The following is a 10,043-nucleotide window of genomic DNA, read 5'->3' as shown; positions in this document are numbered from 1 at the left end:
TAAAAATGGAGGACAAATGATTGAAAGTTCAGGAACCACTTCCTACTACTAGTGCTAAAGCTGCTGCCACTAGTCATGACACTGACGATGGAAGTTAGTCAATGTCGTCTGCTAAGGCCGATGCCCAAAGACACAGAGGGCATGTTAAATCCAAATTTTACAGTAATAAAAAAGGAAAGTTAGCTGATGAAAAACGTAAAATTAGCAATATGCCAATTCACTACATGAAGTGGCAAGGAAAGGCTAATGCCTTGGCATATGTTTATGACTGGGGGCTCTGCATCTCATGAAGATGTACGGCCTCCTCCCTGTAGAAAAGTAACAAATATCAAACTTAAGTTTTCATATTGGGCCACTTCTCTTTATCTCTTTATGTCTTCATAAAGCCATGTGTTGTATGCTCTCAGTGGCGGGCTGGGCTGGGGGTCAATGGTGCCATGTGCCCCCCGGGCCGCTTGATCAAATAGCACTGCAGGCTGCCTGGTGCTCCAGTGTGTATTGTCCACTCCTCCTCCTGTAGTCAGTGTCAGCGGAGCCGGGCGTGGCTTTAGGAACATGGCCGCCGGCCTCCTGCACTGAGGACATGTCTAGTGCTGGAGGCCGCTACAGAGGGCGGGTCTGTGGCTGGGATGTAGGAGCAGGGGCGGAACTACTTCCCCAAGGAGTTCCTGGGGCCCGCTGCACCATTTCAGTGGCGGTGAGGAGCCGCCGGTGTCCCAGCAAAGAAGGGTAGGAGACATTCAGCCCCTGCAGATGGAAGAGGGAAGAAGACAAAGGCGCCGCTATGTCTCAGCAGGGAGCTGGAGGAAGAATCCGGCTCCACTCAGCCCCGGCTGGAGGGAGAGGGGAGAAGACGCCAGTTCCACTATGGTGAGGAGGGAAGACACGGGCAGGTAGATGGTGGAAGAAGCTGGTTCTGCTCAGCCCCTAATTTCTCCCCTCGCTTAACCAGCCCACTGCCCTATCTAATTGCTTCTCAGCAAGAAGTCCCTCCAGCCAGCCAGTCCAGTCACAGTGTCCCCCATTTAGCCCAGTGTACCCCCTCTCCGGCCTAGTGTTCCCTCTTACCATCTCCCTGCTCCCTTCCCATCCAGCCCAGTACCCCATATATATCACCCACTGCCTCTCCCAGTCACCCACTCACTCTCTACCTTCTGCCACCCACTGCCTTTCCCTATCACTCTATTTCACCCTGACATCACCATCACCATCTGCCTCTCTGTGTCACCCTCTAGCACTCTATCTCCCACTATATTTCTCGTCATCCTATACATTACCCACTACCTTCCACTGTCACCCATTGCCTCTCCCTGTCACCCCACATCCTCTCCATCTCCCACTATCTCAGCAGATCACCTCTTGTGGTGTCCTGTTCGTATTGCTTTACCATGTCTTTACAGTTTTTTTTCATTAGTTCAAAAATGTTTATTGAATTATTTTTGTAATCGCAATAAGGTAAACTATGCTACAAAAGTCTATAAACACACATCTATGCCATAAGCTGGTATGACAGCATCACAGTGTTCAGTGAGTTTTAAGTCAGCTGATTCATTACCTTAGTGCAGAGATTCATATCCAATGCTTAAGTACCTCCTTTAGATTCTGGTTTACTAGGACCTCCATGTTAAGCCACCTTCTTAAACCTGCTTTACTTACTTGTATCACATTCCAATTTGAGTGATGTATCCTGTATGGACTTCTTGACATGTAGAGGTCACATTTTAGGGATTTCCTAGATCCTGTATTGAACAATCAATCTAATTGAACTGATACTGTGACTATTCCACACACAAATATTGCAGAGTAAAACTGAGAACTTCCTGTAACTCGAGGTTACCAACCATGGACCTCAAGGCACAATAACAGTAATGGATATAACTAAAACCAGGACTGTATTAGTAATTCTTGAGGACCGAGGTATAAACAGTCAGACTGTTTTGTATAAATATTTCATCAATAGAAGGATAGGTGTTAAGAGCACCTAGTGGATGAAGCAGAAATTAGGATAAATGTACACAAAAATGGAGACATAAATAGATCCACTGCTCACTAATAAAACCAGAAATGCTCTTGTCAAGTTTACGAAATTCACCTGGATGATTCTCAAGCATATGCAGGCAAAGTAATATGTGTAGGGAGTCAGAAGCATATGCTATGCCACCCTCCCCCACCAGAAGAAGGTTCAGGCCTAAATAGGGTGACATTCCATTTTCACTGAATGATGTGTGTACGTAGTGGATGTTATAGAGATAAATTAGAATAATCTGAAGTAGGCAGTGTAATGTGGCACAATATAACAGGAGGGCATATTATGTTATAAAATATGTACAGGGGCACTTTAAAGTAGCACAATATGAAATGGGTGCACTATAGTATGGAATAAAGTTAACAGCGGACATTGTAATGTGGCATAAAATGAATAAGGTCACTGCAATGGTGTATAATAGGAACTAGGGGCACTGTGATGGGGAATGATATACATTGGGGTCACTGAAATGTTGCATTGTATGAAATGAGGGCCCTAGAGTGTGTGCCATGATATGAAATGGGGTCACTGCAATGTGAATAAAATGTGGCATACAATATGAAATCGGGACACTGGTATGGTATATTTTGTACTGGGTGCATTGTATAGTATAATGTTTACTGGCAGCACTACAATGTAGTACATTATGCCCTACTATGATACATTCAATTAACTAGAAAACTACAGTACGATAAAGTAAAACAGAGCACTACTATGGTGCATAACATTAACTAGGTAACTACTAGGTGACATAAAATAAAATAGGACTCTACTATGGGGTATAAAATTAAATAGGATGCTACTATGGAGCATAACATTAAACCTTTGAGTGCCAACATCTCTGTGAGAGATGTGAAAAATATCTGCTAAAAATGCCAGCGTTGCTCACATTTGTTATATAAAGTCAAATAAAAAATGTTGTGTAAATTATATTATATTTCCTATATAAGGTAATCATTACAGGTCATTACGATGAATAAAACAATTTTGACAAATTCACTTGCCACTCAAATGATTAATTAAGATTCTACTATAGGGTATAAACTAGAGCATTACTACGGGGCATACAATTGACTAGGAAATTAATATGGGGCATATATTTAACTAGGGCATTACTATGGGGCATACAATTATCTAGGACATTAATATGGGGTAATCAGTTAACTAGGGCATTACTAGGGCAGTGGTTCCCAATAGTTCATGACTCGAGGCACCCTGAAGAAGAATCCTATGTGATCTGAAACGTGTTAAGTGTGGCTCGTTTGGAACTCCATCCCACTGCTGGACAGACTGGGCGACCATCCCTGGAGATATTGCTCTATCTGGACTACAGCTCCCCAATTCCATCCCAGGACAATTGGAACCTGTTAGTTGCCTTGCCACATGACTTTTTATCATATGCTGTATATTAGTATATCTATTGTATTGTAAGTGCATTTTATTAAATGCATTCTTTTTTATACTACTTATCTGCACTATATTGCCTATTCTATGATCTCCCATTCCTATAAGCTGAGAGATCTTGCTTTTACTGATCTGCACATCAGGAATTAAGGATTTCTGTGAAGTCATTGATGTGGATTTCCTTAAAATAAAGGACAGTGTAATTTTAACTTTTAATTACTGCTTCAATAGTGGTGTCCACATGTCATTTAATAGATGTGGTACATGGGGCCTTATTGTGATCGGTGCGGCCCGATCAGAATATGCGGCCGCAACCGTGCAGGCGAATCCCCGCCTTCCATACGGATCGCCACCTGCCGTCCGTACGCGGATATGTGGCGATCCGCATGAAATTGGACGGGGATACGCCTCCTCCGTCTTGGGAGCAGCCCCTGCATTCGATGGTCGCCGAACATCGAATGCAGGGCCGCACGCTCCACCAGGTCCCGCAACACAAGACCACACGGACACTTGTCCGTGTGAAATCATGTATGGGGGCGGGCAGCTGACATCCGGCGATGTCAGATGCCCGCCCCGTACCCACGCGTCACGGCCTCATTACCATGCATACGCCCCGCGTTTGCATGGGAACGCCCATGAAACGCGGGGCGTATGCATAGGGTAATGAGGCTAAGTAGCCCCTCACGCCCCTCTACGCCCCCTGTGCGGCGTATAAAGAATCCGTGCGGCGAAATCGCCTGCACATGCGCAGAGTGACCTCTGCACATGCGCAGACGATCAACATCGGCGGTCCGTCCGCATGCGGGAATATCCGCACCGATCAGAATAAGGCCCATGGTCATCTTAAAATTACACTTAACACTAGCCCAGACCACATTATTTTGTCTGGAGACATTGGGGGAAATTTACTAAGAATACGAATACGAAAAATTGTATTCGTATTCTTAATACGAATGGATACGAATGCAAAATTCGTATTCCGGAGGAAAATTTACTAATCAGTCGTATTTGACTAATTCGTATTTTCCAATGGCGTATCCATTCGATACGAATTCGTATTTTAAATACAAATCCGTATTTTTAAATACAAATTTGTATTGGCAGCCTGCATGGATCAGTCAGATCCGTGCAGGCTTCAGTGTTAAAAAAAAGACCTGATCCCCCCAGTCCAGCCTTCACAGTCCTTTGCACCCCAGGTCAAGCCTTCCCTGCCCTGTGCCTCCACCCAGCTGTGCCTCCACCCAAAGTATTTACAACTCCAGCCACCTATTTATTTTTATTTTAGGGGGGTGCTGCCTACTTTGTCAGTCCCGGGCCCCACAAGTTCTGGTGGCAGCCCTGCCCCCAACCAAATCATTAACCTCCTGACCGGTCAGCATGGGCAGGGGTCCTACAGAACTTACTTGCCGATGCTAAAGCCTGGGGCGGTGGGCATCGTGCTGATGAAATGTGTAAAAAGAAACAAACCATTGAGTTTTGCTATGGAACGCAAGCCTAGAATGCATACTGGGACTTGGAGAACCACAAGTCCCAGCATGCGGCCCATTAATGGGCTTGCTGGGACTCAGTTCCACAGCAAAACCAATAGTTAAATAAAAGCACACTTACACATGAAAAATACAACTTTATCTTACACAGAGTCCATTCATACGGTCCCCTTGTCCAGTAGAATTCCAGTATGGGTACCTGTGGAGGCAAAACATACTTACATACTCCTTGGTGTGGATCTGGTCCTTTGTTCCAAAGTAGGCATCCACGTACTTAGCAAAATAAAAAAACGCCGGTACGCGAGCCAGCATGGACACGGAGGAGATGCAGGATGACTTTGTTTACATCCTGCGGCTCCTCCCCCGAATAGCACAATTGCCCGCCTAGTGGCCAATCAGGAGACGCTAGGCCGCTAATAGCGCATGGGGGGGGGGGGGGGGGGCTTGTGTTGAGCTTAGACTTAACAACTACACAAGAAAATAAAGTTTTGTTGGGTTAGGCTGAGTTAGGCTGGGACTGCGCATCACATCCGTTGTCATACACTTGCGATTTGGTCCAATTTCACATGATTTCTCAGCCTGATCCGCCAGGATCAAGTGAAATAAGGCACAAGTCGCATAGTGTATGGGGGCTAAGGGTTAGGCACATAGAAGGGGGCTAAGGTTAGGCTGTGGGGGTGGGGTTGGCTTAGACAGTGAGGTACTGGGTTTAGGCACCAGTATTTTAAATGTCGGCATCATAATTGCCGGTCATCCGTATGTATCCTGTGCTAGAATGGTTAAAATCTGTGGTGGATTAAACCCTGTGGAGGCTGCTTGGCAGTTAATATCTAGGCGCACCCCAGGCAAAAATCTTGAGTCTCCACAAATTTTCTCCTAATATATCTTTAGTTTTACCAGCCAACAGGGTACCATTTAGAAACTGTAATGTAAATCTGATGTCTATGGTTTATACTTTAGGTTGTTAATACAGTATTTTCTCCAGTCTTTAACCCTTTGAGTGCCAAGTGAATTTGTCAAAATATGGGTTGAAATATGTAGGGAAATACAGTATAGGAAATATAATCTTTTTGTACACACCATATATTTTTTGACTTTATATAACAAATGTGAGTGACGCTTGCAGTGGCGACTCCTAACTTATGGTAGGAGGGGGCTTCCGCTGGACGCGATGCCGCCCCCCTCCTGCCGCCCCCCCTCCTGGTCCCCGCCGCCGTGTATCTGGCACCTGTACAATGATGACCGACCTCTGTATTGCGCATGCGGCCAGCTTCTATGGGCTGCTTCGGCAACAGCGCATAGAAGTTAAATCATGGTCCCAGCACCTGTACAATACAAATGACAGGCACAGTGAAGCCAGTGCAGTTTCATGGACTGCAATCTGGCTGCACTACAGTGGTGGATTTTACCTGGGGGGGCTGCAGTCCTGCTGCCAATGGGTAAAAACCACCACTGGACGCTGGCATTTTTAGCAGATATTTTAAACATCTCTCACATAGATATTGGCACTCAAGGGGTTAATATAAAGTTTTCATTTCTTTGAGTTGATTATTATTTTTTTAAACAACTTAAGAAAGCTTTATTGCAATTTTCTTGCAAGATCAAATCCAGATTTTTATCTGTTGTCGCTGGGCCCCTAAAAGGGGATGCAGTTGAAATCCCGGCGGTTGCAATCCCGGCAGTCAAAATCCTGATGCCGGAATGCCGATTGCAGAAATCCAGGCACTTTGTCCCTCTGTGGGTGTCCACGACACCTGTAGAGGGAGAATAAATAAGTGTGCCGAGCGTATCGCGGCACCGGTATTCGTATCAATCCCCCTAAAAGGCATGGGGCCCATAGGCTGGAGTCTACTCTGTCAATTTAGTAATCAGTCACTGGTTAGAATGTACCTATTAGATCATAGCACTGCCTGTGTGTTACCTGCATTGTGGATTCTTCAGTACCCTGTATGTGAGATCATATTGTCTGACACTGTCCCTGCTCATAGCTGCTTATGCTATTATTTTCCTTGTTTGCACAGATCCCTTGGACTGTGAGAAAATGCTGTATATCTGCCTGATAAATATTCAGTTCACTTAAAGCCCTGTACACACACACACACACACACACATTGATTTGCTTTTGATTTGATGTCAGATTCGATTTACTATTAGATCTGGCATTAGATCTTTCCATTCGATTTGGCATTAGATCTGTACTTTTGCATTAGATATCGAATTCGCTATACATTCATGGTACATTGTACACATTCGATTTACTAGATCGAATTCGATATTTCCTTGGCTGCACAGTAGATTTTTCTGTGCGATTTTGTGAAAACGGGAGCGCGCATCGAATTGAATTTAGATCGAAAGTGACGCAAAAAAGCATTCGATTTCGTTTAGGGTTCGATTAGATTTTGCTTCTATAAGCAAAATCGAATAGAAAATCGGGAAAAATCTATGCATGTGTACAGGGCTAAAGTCTGATTAACAAAATGTGGCCTAACTATCCATCCATATTTACCCAATGGGCATCATATATCACCATGTCTAATGCACAGTACTAATAATAATTAATAGCATTAGAATTCCAGTATATATTAGTATGGTATGCTGCCTCATATCCCCTATAGTACTCACTCCTATTGAACCTAAGTTGACTGTAGTTCATTTTGATGTATGGTTGCGTAAGCTGTCACAGCTCTAAAGTATCCCACTGCTTAGTGTAGCATCTGTTGCTGTAATGTTTTACTGGTGACCAGAGCTAACCATGTAATGACCTCTGCTCACATAATGCTTGTGGAAGCCATGTGTTACCCAGTAGTGAGTCTGAGCAAGTTACATAATTATGATGTAGCTCTCTTAACATAGATGACAATTCTCACTGATGTATATAACAGGGTTGCTGACTTTTTTTTTCCTCTCTAGGAGAAGCCCGGAGAGGAGACTTGCAGCAGCAGCAGGGCTTGAGGAGCGTGTCGTCATTAAGCCCCACCCCATTATTTAAATTACCCGATTTGCCGATCATCTCAGAGGGGACGGGGCTGAAATGATGCGATTCTGCCACTTTAGCCCCGCCCCCTCGTCGGAGATTGGCATATCCCGTTATTTAAATGACGCGGTAGGGTGGAAGGTAGCCGCGAACAGGGGGGGTCCCCTAGAAACCGGGAGGTTTGCCCACCTTTCCGGGAGGCCTGGAGGGGTGCCTGATTTTCGGGACCCTCCCGGCCATTCTGGGAGGGTAGGCAATCCTGGTATATAAGCACAAGCATAGGTGCTCTGTAATTAAATCCCAAAGATTTTTTTTAAATCAAAACAATGCTCTGAATATTTCCCTGCATCACATGTAGGGTGATTTACAACACAGAATTCATATAGCGTGAAAACTGGGCTTGGTTCTTCAATTTATTGGTTGCTCAATAAATTGGGTCACCTTTATACTGTAAAAACGGTACTTGTTTAGTTTCACGACGGCCGATATATCGGATGATTTTAGCTGTTAATTATTATTTTTTTTTTTTGCTGCTAGTCATTGATTTTATTATCAGAGCAAGCAAGTCCCCCACACCAGAGACCCCATCCCTAGAAGTGTTGCGTTGGCTTAGGGCAGCATTCATCCGCCAGAGGCCGGAAAGGAACAGATTCAATCACTGTCCTCCCCCAGGGTCAGCTTGTCAAACAGGTATTCTCCCAAGCCCCCCTTGCCAGCATTCACACGCTTCAGGTTAGTGAGGTGGTCTGCTAGCTTCTTCATTAGCTTCACCTCCTTCTCCAGGTACTCAGTCTCCAGGAAGTCCCACATATGAGGGTCAGCATGGTCTGTAGCAATCTTGTGCAGGTCCAGCAGGGCCTGGTTGATGCTCTTCTCCAGCTTCAAGGCATATTCTATAGCATTGGTTCCATTCCCCCACTCATCAGCATCTGGTTTCTTGATATCCTGAAGCACTACACGTCCTCCACGCTTGTTCTGGAACTTCAAGAAGTGTTCCGCCTTCTCTTGCTACTTCTCAGACTGCTCACGGAAGAACTTTGAGAACTTGGCCAAAGTCACAACATCGCGGTCAAAGTAGAACCCCAGTGACTGGTAGACATAGAACGCCTGGAACTCCAGGTTAACGATGCGGTTGACATCAACCTCACTGTCCTGATGATAATTCTGGCGGATCTGGGAGCTCATGATGGCAGCTTGAGGTGTTACACAAGGATGAGGCTGGAAATGTGGTCTGCTGTGTGCGAGGTGGTAAGAAGCTTGGGGAAGGGTCCCTGTTCCGTTCAAGCACTGTTGAAGCAAGACACAGGCACTCCCTCAGCTTTAGTACTTTCTGCTCTCTGATTAAATTGTTATTTCTGATTGCAATAGTACTCCGATTTAGCGCAGTTTGTTATTCTTTTGTTCCATCTATCCAGATTGCTTAGAAATGATGCTCAAATCTCCCCGTGTGTATACCCCCAACTTGCACCAGCAATTTAGCATGGGCAATTCCCCTTGAGCTTCCCGGAATCTATATCACTGAGAAAGTGTCAGCGATGTGTCGATTGTGATAAGCAATTAAGCATAGGTGACTTCAGTTAAGGAAGGGAAAATCAAGATCGCTCATTTCTATGGTTCATTTCACAAAACGCGGGTGAGGTGCAGTCTCTTGTTAAGCGATCTGCTGAGGGCTGCGCATCACTATGGGCCCCACACACACAGCGATGTGTTTATTTTCTAAGCAATCTAGTCAAATTAAGTCAGAACGCTTAGAAAATAGCCCTTTATCGCTACGTGTGTAGGCCCCATTGGATAGTCCACTGTAGCAAATAAAGAGGGGTATTTAAAGCAGAGCCAAAAGCTGTAACTAAAAAAATTGGCTGAAAAAATCAAGGGCCTGATTCAGAGTTGATCACTGATGTTCGAATTTGCAGATTGAGCAATTATGAAAAGACTGGGCATCTGCACAGATTGTACCGTGCATACGCAGACACAAATAGGGACAGAAATTGCGAATGGATTGTAAACGCAATGGGGCCGGAGGTTGACTGACAATAAGCCGGTTTTTGGGGGTGGACATTTGACGTTTTCATGGAGTGCCCAGGCATTATAAGGGAGGGTCTGTGATGACAGTGCCGGCCTTGATCAGCCTGTCTCTGTCACAGATGACCGG

The 10,043-nt window shown here is 44.9% G+C and overlaps 1 pseudogene; it reads right to left on the bottom strand.

The window, feature by feature from the left end:
* Positions 1 to 8,416: 8,416 nt before the first annotated feature.
* On the bottom strand, positions 8,417 to 9,214 carry LOC146036605 (ferritin light chain, oocyte isoform pseudogene; annotated as a pseudogene).
* Between the last annotated feature and the right edge of the window lie 829 nt (positions 9,215 to 10,043).

Source organism: Crinia signifera, chromosome 9, assembly GCF_055691185.1.
Source record: "Crinia signifera chromosome 9, ASM5569118v1, whole genome shotgun sequence".
In the NCBI taxonomy this organism is placed as follows: Eukaryota; Metazoa; Chordata; class Amphibia; order Anura; family Myobatrachidae; genus Crinia; species Crinia signifera.
The sequence above is the reverse complement of the archived record's forward strand: the minus strand, read 5'-3'. Positions and strand labels throughout refer to the sequence as shown.